Below are 9882 nucleotides of genomic sequence, written 5' to 3' on the forward strand. Positions count from 1 at the left end.
TCCCAGGGTTTACAATCCAACAAGGGTTACAAACCTGAGAAAAATTATACAAACAACTTGTACTTGCAAACTGCGGTCATGCCGCAAAGGAAAAGAACATGGTGATGTGTGAGAGAATAACAATGCAGATCTATTTTGGGGGTCCATTTTCATGTTGTGGGTAGAGAACAATATATCTGAGGAAGTGGCACCAGATCAGAGATTCGAAAGATAACTGTTAACCAAGCAAAGAGAGAAGGAAAATTCATTAAGATATTGACTGAAGCCAAGTAAGGTCCTTGGTATAGTATACTGATTTGTCTTTAGACTTCAAGTTCATGTACAGAAACGGGGTTATGTGTCAAGATGTATGATATTAGCATAGTTACAATGCTTTTTCAAGACTTGAACCATTGTTCTTCCAAAATTAAAATAGATAAAATTTGTTCTGATCCATCTTGTTTAAAATTTGTAGTTAAGTATTACGTTCAGTTTTTAGGCAAATTGTGTACATACTCATGTAGTGTTACCTTTTGATGAGGGTCATACCTTGGAATTCTCATGGGTAGATTGGGTAATAATTAATTCTGTAACTCATGGTAATTCTGGGAATGGAAGGGATAAACCCAGTGGGGCATGGTTCTAGGGACAAAATGCAATCCTAGTTATTAAAACTAGGGCCTAAGTTCAGAACACAAGACTAATTCAAGTTAATGTTGAGTTGCCTCAGAACCAAATTCAGAGTTATTAAATTTTGCATAAGATCAAGAATGTGCTCCAGAGCCATGTAGCAGTTCAGAACAGTTTCCCCAGAGTGTGCCGCTCTGGCATGAGGGTTATTTTGAACTGAAGACAATTGAGGTCCAATAGACTCAGTAAGAACTTTACTTCCCCGCTAACTGCCTTAAAGAATCTAGAGAGAAGCTTTAGTCCAGGGAGAGAACTATCACCAGAGATAACTGGGAAGAAGCTCGGTATGCTAGAGCCGGGGAAATTTAACAAGGCCTGTTTGTTCAAAGTCCCCTCTGTGTCCCATTGTCTCTGTGTGACATGACAAACTTTTGTTTACCAAACATTTGTTTTTTCATTTTCCTGTAAATTGTTTTTCTTCCCTTGAAGTCCTAGACCACTACTCCCATTTCCTTAGCTCAGACTGGGCTATAGCCTGGGGCCCTCATATTCTCATGAAGCCCTGTACAAACAAATTAAACATGATTTTCTCCTGTTAACCTGTCTCGTGATAATTTAATTCTCAGACTAGTGAGAAGAGCCCAGAAGAGTAGAAGAGAAGCTTTTGCTCTGCCACAGCTGCTTGGTCAAACACCCATCCTTGGGGAGTGGGACCATGTAGGTCCATTGACTCACGTACACCAGGAACATCTTGGAAACATTTACCACATTTTGCTGTGTACAATGTGCTCCTGTGCATAACATGCACCCATGTTTTGTGTGCATTATACATGGATTATATAAACATTATTCTCGTGTATAATGCACACCTTTATTTTTCCCACAAAAATTTGAACAAAAAATGTGCATTATGCATAGCAAGATATGGTATTTCTTTCATTCTTGATGGTGATCTTCACATGGGGATGTGAAAAGGGACATGTCCTGTGTTTCTCAAAGCCTGGTTCGTGAACAACCTATATTAGAATCGACAGTGCTGTTTGTTTAAAAACTAGATTTGAAGGTACTACCCCCAAACAACTGAATCAGGGTTTCTGGAGAACCTGCAATGATAACTTGAAGTCTTTTATGTGCTCTCTCCATCCATTATCTTGCAGCCTCATTCCACAAGCCCCTGCCCCATTAACAGTAGGTGATCCTGTTTTCTGCTTCCCGGAGAAAATTAAAACTATCTCCTAGAGGAATTTCTCTGAGCTACAGCTTCTAAATCTCCTAACCTACCTTCACTCTTTGTCTCTCATCTTCCAACTGTGCTCTTCATATGAATCTCCTGCTTTCCCAGAAATTGTTTGCTATCAATTGTCTCTTCTCTCTCCTACACAATCAACTGCTCCTTCTCAAAAGGATCATTCCTGTAGGCATTGAAGTATGTCCATGTCTCTTCTATTAAACAACAAATACAAATAAAAATACCTTCCTTGGTCCCACATTTCCTTTAGCTAACTACCTTCTCTTTCTTGGCTTTGAAACTAGCCTTTTGGAAGGAATTCTATAGGTTTGGGTCTCTATTTCTTCATCGAACATTCTTTTGTTAGCTTGCTGTGTTCTGCTTCTGTCTCAGGACTCCACTCAGGTAGCTCTTGCTGAGGATCACCATGGATCTTTTCATCACTAAACTTCCTGGGCATTTTCCATGTCCACACATGCTCCTCTTGTTTGCAGCATTCAACATCACAGAATTCTCTCTTTCAAGTATTCTTTTTTGTGGGCTTCCATGACACCACATTCCCTGTTTTTTTCCCCCTTTTATCTCTCTAGGCATAATATGATTCCTCTTATAACCGGCTATTAAACATTGCAGCTGATTACCCAATACTATCACACTTGGCAAGCTTATTTGTGTGCTTGCACACTGCCATCTATAAATGACTTGCAAATTGATGTCCTCCGCCAGACCGCTCCCCGAGCTCTAACTCTGCATCTCCAACCACTTATCTGATACCTCCTTTCATGTTTCAAAGTTATCCCACACTCATAACATTTCTGCCTCTCCCCTTCCCCAAGCTCCATATCCCAATGTTCTCTGTTTTAGTAAGTGGTGTTATTATTGAACCAGTTACATAAGTAAGAAACAGCAAATTCACCCATGAAACCCTCCCTTTCCCCATAACCAGTGCAGTTCATTGCTAAATAAATATTTCTCATATAGTTTCTGAAGGCTTTCAGTTTCATCCACTTGTACTCATGTTCACGCCCAACAATGTAGCCCAAGCCCCCATCTCCTCTTACATGAACCATAGCAACCAGCTGCTAATGGGTTTCCTTGCACCTGGAGAGATCTTTCCGAATAGCAGAATGATCCTGTCACCTCCTAAATCTTTTCATGACTTGCTTTGCTCTAAGAAAAAAGATCAAAATTCTTATCAAGGCCTATAAGCTTCTCGAAAGTCCTCTGCTTCCCTCTTTTTCATCCTCATCTTCCACTACTTTCCCCTCTCTCCCATCCAGGCACATTGGACTTATTTTGCAGTACCTTGCTTGAATATGCCATATTCCTGCTTGTCACAGGCCTTTCTCCTCACCTTTCCCAGTGCTTGGAATGTTCTCCCCTCCTTTTGTGTCACTCCTCCTCAGGGCCCCACTTGTTCAGAGAAGACTTCCATAGTCTCAAGTGCTGGGTCCAGTTCCTTTGTAACAGGTGCCCACAAAAGATCCTTTCTTCCTCTAATCGCCCTTATCTCAATGTTTAATTATACCCTCCTTTGTGGGATTATTTGATCACAAGTCTTTCCATTAGCCTGAAAACTGCTTGCAAGTAGGAAGTGTGCCCCTTTCCCTCTAGTACACCCCTGCTTCCTGGCACAGGGCCTGGTGTATTGTAGGAGATCAGAGTGAATGAATGAAGAGCCAGGCATGCTCAGACCTGAAGGAGGCTTCATATTTCCTGTCACAAGGGCATTGGAGATAATCTGTAGAGTACCAGAGCATCAACATATTCATTGTCTGTGAGGAAACGTTTCTTGGGATTCAGTAGATGCTGGATGAAAGAGTGAGTTTCAGGGCACCTCCCCATCAGCCCTGCTCTGATTACAAGGCCAAGACAGAACATCCAGAGACCCTACACCCCAGCGGTCAACCATGTCCTGGTGCTGACGCGTCATCACACGTCTGAGGGAACATCACCATGTCTGTCATCAAAGAGGAATAAAATTAGAGGTGGTTGTGGTTTATAGTTTCTTTACTTGTTGTAAAAAGAAAATATATCCACCTCCTGCTGCTTTGTCTTAGTTAAAGTGAATATTTCAACCTTTCCCCTCTCTCACTGTGTATATAAAAACACTGCTCCGGCATATGGACTTCCTTTGCTTGGATATGAATCTGAGTTGAACATAAGAGGAAAGTTGTAAATAAATAGAGAAGGCAAAGAATTGGGTTCAGTGTTAAGATTAGATAAAAATAAAGTGCTTTCTCATAAAATGCTCTGGGAATTATTTCAGAATTCGGGAAAAATGATTTCATCCTGAGCTGGACATAGTTCAACAACGGGGCCCCCCAGGAGCTGGCAAGCGATGGCCTAGGACTAGAAACCTGGAAAGTGTAAATTTTGTACTTTAATTCTGATTTTTCAAACTTGAGTGAAGGAAGACTAAAACAGGGGCAGGGGGTGGGTCAGAGGCTCTTAAGCTTCTTCCTGTTGGTTAGTGTTGGGACTCTGGGAGGAGACACTGGAAGTGGGGCCGCCAGCAGGGACAGTGGTGAAGTGGATGGAGTCCTAACCCCCTCTTGCATTTCCCATTGCCCTGCTCCCCTCTCGTGGTGCTGACCCTAGGGCCTTGCTTCCACCCAGCTTTTCAAGTCCAGTTCTTTGAGAGTCTACCTTGACCAAGTGCGGCAAGCTTATGTATAAGAAACCCTCTCCTGCTTATAATTCAGTTTTTCCTTCTGTCAAAACACCTCATTGACTTTCCAACCTGTTTTCTGTCTAGGTTTCACCTAGTCCAGTGGTTTCATAGGCCATCTGCATTGTAACCACTGATTTGCTTGTTAAAATATAAATCTATTTGGTCAGAATCTCTGGAGATGAGGCTAGGAATCCTCGGACAAACCCCCGAAGTGATTTTTATACCCATTAGGGTTTGGAATCATTGACTTGGTTCTTCTAGTTTTCAACTTCTTAGTTCCTTTGTGCGGGTACTGAGCTCACCTGTCTTTCCTGACTCAGCAGCCTTGTGAGCAATGTTCTGGTTCAGCATGGCCCCAGAACACCCTTCCCTTGTGCACTATTTTTATAAGCAGTCCAGCCATCCCCCCCCACCTCTGTAACCCCCTCCCCTCGGCCCAATACTTGCTGCCAATACCTAGGTTAGTCTGGCCTTTTGGACAGGAAATAGATACCTAAGTGTTAGTTGTACATGTAAGGTATTATCCATCTCAATGACGCTTATATTTCTAAAAGAAGTTTTCATCCTCCAGAGAAATGCACATCTAGGGGATTCTATGCATGCAAGGCTAAATATGCAAGATTAATTACAGCTGGAAATCTTTGATGATCCATTCTTCAAATCTTAGTGAAAACCTGACCTCATGTCCTGCATAATTTAGGGATGACCACAGAGAATATGAGGGCAATTTACCCTTTAAAATATTTTTTCTGATGATTTAATGGAGCTGTGAAAATTTGCTGCTCCTGGAGGCAACATCTCTTGAATTAACGTTTGGCAGCATGTCTGGGGTGGTCATTCCAACCTGGGCTGTGGCACCTTTGGGAGGATAGAGGCCTAGGAATAACATGAATAGAGGAGACAGCAGGGTTTTGCCTAAAACCTTGGACTTTGTAACTGGATAGCTCTGAGATTCAGTTCTTGGAATGGGAGGTCAGACAAGTTACTATTATGTCCCACTGTTCTCATTAAATTAAGGACAATAATAATATTGATTTCACATTAAGTGCTTGGCACAAATGATCCAGAGTGTAATGCTTGTCATCACTATTGTTATTGTCTTTATTATTGCATTTGTGGTGGAAAGGGGGAAGAAGGGAAGAAGCACTTCCTCCATTTCCCAAGCCTTCAGACTTTTCTGGGGCACACATTTCTCCTTTCTCTCACGTGCCCCTCTGTCAAGCAAGGCCTCAGGAATATCTTACAGTGTATCCCTTATCCCACCCCATTTTTTACATGGATGAAATTCAGGCAGCACCAATACCCAAGGCCAAAGGGGTCTCAAGATTTTGGGGAACAAATGGGATAAAGCAAGGGTTGTCCACTCCTCTGGCATTGATGATGGCTGAGGTACAACCTCAATGTTGTCTTTGTTTGGAAAGTGAGCTGATAGAACCATTTTTGCTCAGGCCAGGGGATCCTGAAACCAGTGCCATAAGCAAGGCCTCCCAGAACACACACGTGGGTGTTCATTCTCTTTCGCCTACTCCAATCATCCTCTTGAGGATTTATTGCTAATCCATTAGGAGACACAGGGACTTAATTCTGCCCTGAGAATCTACAAAATATCCATGGCAATGACCTAGTAAGGGTAAGAAGCTGCTGGAGAGGCTTGATGCTTCTGAGACACAGGGCACAGTTCCAAATCCAAGGCCAGTGTAGACTGGAACCAAGAGTGACCCCTCTACACCTAAAGTATATGACCCAAATAAATGCCTCCTGCCTCACGGGGGTTGCCCTAAGTGGGCAACTGTGCCAGTCCCACTGCAACCTGGCATCAGTGGCAGCATAAGTAGCAGAGATTCTTGCTATTTCTTAGAGACAGGGCCCTGCTTAGCATCTCTGGGTGAGCTGAGGGGGCCTGTGCCAACCATTCTGCATATCTCCAGGCCGTGGGCAAGGTCTCCACTGTGCTTCACGCTCATTGTGACAACTCTTACCAGAACATTAAGGTCAGCGTAAGGATATCTGGGAGTTGGCAGAAAGTCCATCACAGTTAGGAATGCAATCTTCATATTAGAGAGAGGGAGGGAAAAGGGGATGACAGGTCCACTGTGGAGCCCCATGACCAGCTCCCATGATTGGATTGTGAGTTCTGGTGCGAACAGAAGCAGAAGTGATTATACGCACAATGATGACAAGTCCCTATTTCCAGGCCCTGCAGGTTCTCTTGTGTCTCTTCCTTTCTGTGAAACCATAACCCAAACCATGCCCAGGCAGAGGAATTCTTGGTTATGGCATTGACTTCCTGGGCCACTTCCAAGCAAGCTCCCCACCTGCTGACAATGTGCACAGAGTCTCAATGTTTGGCACTTCATTTGAACCCTCAGCTTGTGCGTGTTTATGAAGAGGGTCCTCCAGAGGGCAGCAGAGAGCAGTCCTATGGCCCGATGGTGGAACCCAGAGGAAGGTGGGAGTAGAGGTGATGGTCACATTTTATTGGGACTGCCGAGGGTCTGGATTTTAATTTGGGAGAATTTAAAATCAACAGTAGACACAATTAAAAAATGTCATCAATAGGGGGATTCATAGTTAAGGAATTTAGAACTTCACAACCCTGAAAAAGCAAAGGTGCCCATCAGATAAGGGAAAATTTAGGAAGTTCTGGAAGTCAGTACGATGGGCAAACATTTTCTGTGAGTGAGTGGGTGTGCATTTCCATGGAGGAAAATGTCGGGCTTAAGACCTCATTGCCTTTAACAACATTAAGGGGGTTGTGACATCAAGAGCCCTTCCTGGCATCTCTGCTTCGACACTCCTCCCTCCCACTGGGCTGTGGAACATCTATCTGTCTGCCCCTCTGGACTGTGTAGTTCGTGAGGTCTAGGACCACATGCTATTGAAATTTATATTTGCAAATCCCCCCAGAGTGCCTGATATATCATGGTGCCAGGCAAATATTCAGCAGATGGAGTTGAATTATCAGCTGCCACATCCTTGTAGGTATAAAATAAACTGAAGAGGTCTGTGTCTCTTCTTGTAGAAATGTTTGGATTATCCCACATTTCTGAGGTTAAAACAGAACATGCTTATAATTGCCCTTAACAGCATCTGTATTTTTAAACTTTATTTTTATTGTTCACCCTGTTACAGATGTCCCGTCCCTCAGCCCCCTTTCCTCAGGCCACCGCCACACTGTCTCCTGTGTCTATGGGTTATGTGGATATGTTCTTTGGCTAATCTCTTCACCTTTTTTCATCCAGTGCCCCCGCCCCCGGCATCTGTTTTTGACTAGCTGGATTAGCCCCCGTGGCTGCCGTCTTTGAGGGGTAGTTATTGCCCCACAAGATACTTCAGCCCAAACAGGTGCTTCTCCAGGTGTAGTTGTACAAGAGGGCAATGAGCATGGATCAGTGAGTGAGCAAATGGCAGGGGATAAATCAGACCCAGAAAATGCCTCACGGGCAGTGAGTGTGCCCCACCTCCCCCACTCTGTCCTATGGCCCCTTCATGCACTAATGCTGTTCTTCAAATCCACATGCTGGCACGGTCAGGAGACAACAGCACTGGAACCTGGCCTCCCTCTGGAGTCTGCTGCTCTCCTGGCTCAGCCTGGAGGCTGGATCTGTTGCTTCAGCTGTTTCTTTTTAAGTGTTGGAGCTAGGTCAGGAGCACTTTTCTGAGAGCCATCTCAGCTTGGGGAGGTAGGTGAGTGGGAGCTGATGATTAGGGGATAAAGCGAAAGTGTGGATGGGCAACGAGGGATTTGGGAAGATGCAAAAAGGGGATTTGCTAGGGATGGTGGCTCCTAACTTTCATACCAAATCCTCTCTTTATGAGTGAGTGCACCAGCAAGGCATCAGAGCAGTGCAGAGAAAACCTAGAGATCCCAGCAGGGACAGTGTTAGGAGAGGCTTCCAAGGATGGGAGCAATGTTGCACTAGAGAGTGGACAGCAACAGGAAACTGGACATAAAAAGAAGAAAGAAGAGAGAAGGACACATGGGCACATGACCTGGCTTAGAATCTGTCTGTATGAACATCTTCGACGCTGGCAGGATATAAATGCTCACATGTCCTCTGAGAGCAATGGGGCCAGGGCAGCTCACCCATCTGGCTCAGGTCAGTGCTGATGTCCCTTCGTCATTTGTTTCTAATGAGCAGCCTTTTCTCTGCTAGCTGCTCTGGTTAAGAGAGAAGCTAGGACCAGTGGTGACAGCCACTGTGTTGAACTTGTAGCTTGTGAGATCTGTGCTCCCATGGCCTCATTCCCCTTCCTTTCCCTTCTCCTGAATGGGCAGAGATGCAGGAGGGCATCTCAGACTTCACCTGTGGGGTTCAGAAAAGCAGTTTCTGCAGTCAGATGCTGCCTTCACCTTTGACGATAAGGGAGAGAAATATTCATGGTGTGCTCCACCTTGCTCGCCTTGGCTTTGGGCCTTGACTGAAATCCCACTCTCAGGTTCCAGAGCTGAGGAGATCACATACACTCCATGAAAGAGATTTGAAGAGCCACAGGATGGGGAGTGGAGGCAGGGTTATTACTGAAGCCAGGGTGGCTCCTAAGGTCAAGTGTCAAGTGTCCCTGGTGTGTAGCCTGTGCCAACACAGAGCATCCTTGCATTTTCAAAGGAATGTCTGCACTCCACAGCTGGAATTATTTTTGACTTATAACTAAGCTTAGTCTTTCCTCAGCTAACAAATACTCATCTTCTCATGGGGAAGAGCATACCTCTTAATCATGAACTTGGTATTTTTACTGACACAAACATCTCTAATGACATTCTACAGCTTTAACTCCTCTGGGAGTCTGTGGTGAATTATGACTTTGTTCCAAAGCTGTTTCCAGCTTCCCGGCAGTCACTCTGGTTCTCCTGGGGCTCATCTCCCTCTCATTGTGCTCTGACGGCCTCCCGGATCCTCACCCCTCTGCTGGAAACGGCTTAGTTTCTCTCCTTCTCTGGAGAGCCAGGGGTGAATGAGTTCTTCAAGAAGACTCAGGGTTTGCACTCTTACTACACACACACACACACACACACACACACAGTTTTACATGTGATTGGTGAGGATCTTGAAGGGGATTTGTGGATTCACTGAAGCTTATCCAGACACCCCAGTTTAAGCTGCATTAATTTAAATAGAAATATCTTTATTATTTGTTTCTAATACAGACTATATTGGGTGGCTGTGTATGTTCTCCTCACAGCTCCCTTTTTCGGTGCCTCCCCAGGCTTTGTCATTGCAAGTCCACTAACAGCCTTAACAGCTGCTCAGGGCTGCTTTGAGGAAGTGGGCTTGAGACGTGAGGTGGGACAAAGGGGCCCCCAGAAGTTGGTGTTGGTTGACAGGACCGACAGAGGTCATCATTAGCATTTCAAATCCTACCAGCAGTT

Source organism: Phyllostomus discolor, chromosome 6 (genome assembly GCF_004126475.2).
Source record: "Phyllostomus discolor isolate MPI-MPIP mPhyDis1 chromosome 6, mPhyDis1.pri.v3, whole genome shotgun sequence".
Lineage (NCBI taxonomy): Eukaryota > Metazoa > Chordata > Mammalia > Chiroptera > Phyllostomidae > Phyllostomus > Phyllostomus discolor.